General features: G+C 32.6%; 1 non-coding gene across 1 annotated transcript; it reads left to right on the top strand.

The window, feature by feature from the left end:
• Positions 1-3233: 3233 nt before the first annotated feature.
• Positions 3234-3340, top strand: LOC143642982 (U6 spliceosomal RNA). Its single transcript, XR_013156039.1, has one exon. It is a non-coding gene; the product is annotated as a U6 spliceosomal RNA (small nuclear RNA).
• The last annotated feature ends 1097 nt before the right edge of the window (positions 3341-4437 follow it).

The raw sequence follows: 4437 nt of genomic DNA on the forward strand, positions 1-4437 counted from the left end.
CTAATTACTGCACTTGTGAAAATATTACCCTTGAAAGCTAAGTGGTGAAAGTAAAAGAAAAGAATTGGTAACACTAACACTTATTCAAATATCTACAGAAAATTAGGGAAAAAAGAGCCAAATGAATTAACAAAATACACATATTATTAACTAATATTTAGATTTTATTTGAATTTTATTTTTCCAAAAACAAATAGACCCTTGTACTTTTACAGAAAAAAATGCAAATTTTTGACAAGGGTAAGAGTTTTAGAATCAGGTAATGGCAATAGGGATTTGCTTCCTCTGGTTATAGGAGATTATTGCTGTACTTCAGCCTATGAATTTTGACTGAAAATTGCTGCTGGGGTTTAACCTCTGGGATTCTTGGTAACAGTCCTATTGGACCTCAGTCCCATGGAAAACCTCAGTCATATTGAAGAGGGAGTTCTTATTCAACACTATGTGGTTGTAAACTAACAAAATTCATCTTCTGTTTTATTTGGATGAAATACTGAATTGGAATGTGCAGTATATTCAATCTTAAATCCCCAATCCTCTCAATATTGCAATGCAGCATGAACTTTAATATGTCAATAAAATACCTGATACTGCATGGGAGCACAACAGGCTGGCCATGTAAAGATCCCTAAAAACCTGGTAGAAAAGATGAACTAAGAGAACAGAGATAGACAGAGAGTAGACCTCATAAGAGTTTATAAACTATAATGTCACACAATATAGTAAACGATGGGGAAATCTAATGTTAGGAGAAGTGTTGAGGATGCCCCTTTCTATTCCTATCCTTTGAGGTATTTTCATTAAGAAAGGATATTGAATTTTTTCAAATACCTTTTCTGCATCAATTGAGACCATTATGTGGTTTTTCTGCTTTGATTTGTTGATATGGTATATTATATTAATTGATTTTCTAATGTTGAACCATCATTGCATACCTGGGATAAATCCCACTTGGTCATGGGTATAATTCTTTTAATATGCTGTTGTATTATATTTGCAAGAATTTTGTTGAGGATTTTTGCATCTGTATTGATTAGAGAGATTGGTCTGTAATTTTTGTTTCTTGTAGTATCTTTGCCTGGCTTTGGCATGAAGGTGATGTTGGATTCATAGAATGAGTTAGGTCGCCTTCCCTCCTCTTCAATTTTGAAGAGTTTAAGCAGGATTGGTACTAATTCTTTCTTCAATGCTTGGTAGAATTTTCACATGAAGCCATATGGTCCTGGACTTTTCTTTTTTAGGAGCTTCTTGATGAGTGTCTCAGTTTCTTTACTTTTGATTGATTTGTTGAGGTCGTCTATTTCTTCTTGAGTCAATGTTGGTTGCTCCTGCTTTCTAGGAAGTTGTCCATTTCATCCATATTTTCTACTTTATTAGCAAAAGGTTGCTTTCATTACCTCCTTTATTTCTGCAGGGTCAGTACTTATGTCTTCTCTTCCACTTTGGTTTATTTCTTTGCATCCTCCCTCTTTTTCTTTTTTGTCAACCTTGCAAAGTGTCCATCAATTTTATTGATTTTCTCAAAGAGCCAGCTTCTGGGTTTGTTGATTTTCTCAATTGTTTCATGTTTTCAATTTCATTTATTTCTGCTCTAATCTTCATTATTTCTTTACTTTTGCTTGTTTTGTGGTTTGTTTGCTGTTCTTTCTCTAGTTCTTCCAAGGGAACAGTTAATTCCTCGATTTTCGCTCTTTTTTTTTCCTTTTTGGTATAGGCATTTAAGGCAATAAATTTCCCCTTTAGCACTGCCTTTGCTACATCCCATACTTTCTGCTATGTTGTGTTTTCATTTTCATTTGCCTTGAGATATTTACTGATTTCTCTTGTAATTTCTTCCTTGACCCATTGGTTGTTTAAGAGTGTGTAGTTTAGCCCCATGTATTTGTGAAATTTTCTGACCCTCTGACTGTTATTGATTTCCAACTTCATTCCTTTATGATCTGAGAAAGTGTTCTATATGATTTCATTCTTTGTAAATTTATTGAGACTTGCTTTGTGACTCAGCATATGGTCTTTCCTTGAGAATGATCCATGAGCACTTGAGAAAAAAGGTGTATCCTGCTGTTGTGGGGTACAGTGTTCTATAAATATCTGTTAAATCTAGTTTTTTTATTGTATTATTCAAATTCTCTGTTTCTTTATTGATTCTCTGTCAAGATGTTCTGTCCATTGTTGAGAGTGGGTTATTGATGTCTCCAATGATTATGGTAGAGGTGTTTATTTCTCTTTTCAGTGTTTGCCTCACGTATTTTAGAGCACTCTGGCTCAGTGCATAAATATTTATGAAAATTCAGATTTAAGAAATAACTTCTTTTGATTTGAAAAGAAACTTGGCTAAAATTGTCCACAGAAGTGACTAGCTCCATAATTATAAAATACTCATGGGTAGATAATATTCAATGAAAATGCTCACCATCATGAAAACTGAAAAGAATTCTAAAGGGCTCCCCAATTATAAAAAGAAGTGTATTTGTAGTGAGAAAATAAATATAAAAAGGAAGAAGAAAATGAAAATAATCATCAATACCAATCCTATGAAGGAATTGCCTCAAGAAATTGAGTAAGTCAGAAAATGGTAGAAAGATGTTTTGAATCTTTGCCATTCTCTACCCCAGGTTCAGAGACAAGGTTTTTTGTTTTTTTTTTTTGTAAGAAAGTAGGCTTCTATTTCTCTAAACTCATATATTTTAATTTGTGAAATAGTTTATGTGCTGTTTTCATACATGATTGTGCATCTGTAATAGATACACAAGGCCACACTCAAAAGTGATAGTTCCACGGAGTTCGATATGACACACACATAACCTTTTTGGGGAGAATATTCATATTCTAATTTTATGTTGATTCAACATCCAACGTCCAGAAAAGAAGATGATGAAATAATGTAAGTAAGGAGAGAAGAGAAAAAAGAAATGGAAAGAGAAAAGACAAAGAAGGAGAAAAGTCTATTTCTGAAAAATACCAAATACAGCTGAAAGTGTGAGAGATTGCTTGGCAATTTCAACATTTTTTAAAAGATAAGACTTTATTAAAAGGGAAATGCAAAGCTGCCCAAAGTGCAAGCTATTTATAGAAATAATGAAAAATAAAAGGAGAAAAATATTATAAGAGAAAGCACAGAAGAAATGTGGTTAATATAGTAATGTTTGCAAAGAAACAAGCTATAATAGAATTACAAGTCACACCCTTAAAGCACAAAAATTTGATATTGTAGCAAACAAAAATGGAGGACAGTGTTTGCTTCGGCAACACATATACTGAAATTGGAATGGTACAGAGAAGATTTGCATGGCCCCTGCTTAAGGGTGACACACCAATTCATGAAGTGTTCCATATTAAAAAAAAAAGAGAGAGAGAGAGAGAGAAACAGAGGACAAACAAAAGTTCTCTCAAAATTCAGAAGAAAAGCTTTCAAAATGATGAAGGAGAATTTAACACCTGTGGAAATAATGGAGATTCCAAAATGTGAAAGATTATTATTATCCCAGGAGAAAAAAATAGTGATGGAAAGGTAGAGAAAATAAAGACACCATCCTGGTAGAATGGATTTATTATAAACAAAATATAACTTCAAATCTAGATAAAAAGTTGATAAGGAGAAAAATATAGATAGAAATATCTCACATTAAAAAAATAAATGAAAATATGTAGTTATTGTGAAACAAAACTATTAAATTAAATTTTATGAGATTGACTCAAAAAGGTAACTAAAATGAATTATCTGTGACTTCCCTTAAAATATAAGCAGCATTGCCTTTCATAAATAGAAGAATGCCTTTTGTTTACCATAAAAATAAAATGAAAAGTATGCAGGGAAACTTCTGACAAAGAATATTAAAAAGGGCTGACGAGGGTGCATGGATGGTTCCATGATAGAATGGTCGCCCGTTGTGCAAGAGACCCGGGTTCAATTCCTGGACCATGCCCCCTCACTCCCCCCAAAAAAGGGCTCTGAAACAAATGACTCTTAAAATAAATCATAAAGAAGCTGTAGTTCTAGAGTTAACATTTATTATTTAAATATAATTGAGCAATAGTGTGAACCAGATGTTGCTCTAGGTTTTGTGGACAGAGTGGTGAACAAATTAAAGTCCCTATTTTCACTAAACTTATATTCCATAGTTTGAAACAGACAGTTAACCCTTAAATGATATTACCATGCCCTACAAAGAAACATTAATCAAAGTAATGGGAGAGAGAATGATGATGCCATTTAAGAAATTTAATTTTTAATGCGATGATACTGAGATATATTCATATACCATATACTTATCTTAAGTATACAAACAATGACTCACAATATCATGATATATTTGTGCATTCATCACCACAATCAATTTTAGAACATTTTCAATACTTCAAAAAGTAGAAATAAAAATAAAAAAGAAAGCCAAAACATTCAATACCCCTTATTCCCCCCATCACTTGTGTATTTTT

Source organism: Tamandua tetradactyla, chromosome 7 (genome assembly GCF_023851605.1).
Source record: "Tamandua tetradactyla isolate mTamTet1 chromosome 7, mTamTet1.pri, whole genome shotgun sequence".
NCBI lineage: Eukaryota > Metazoa > Chordata > Mammalia > Pilosa > Myrmecophagidae > Tamandua > Tamandua tetradactyla.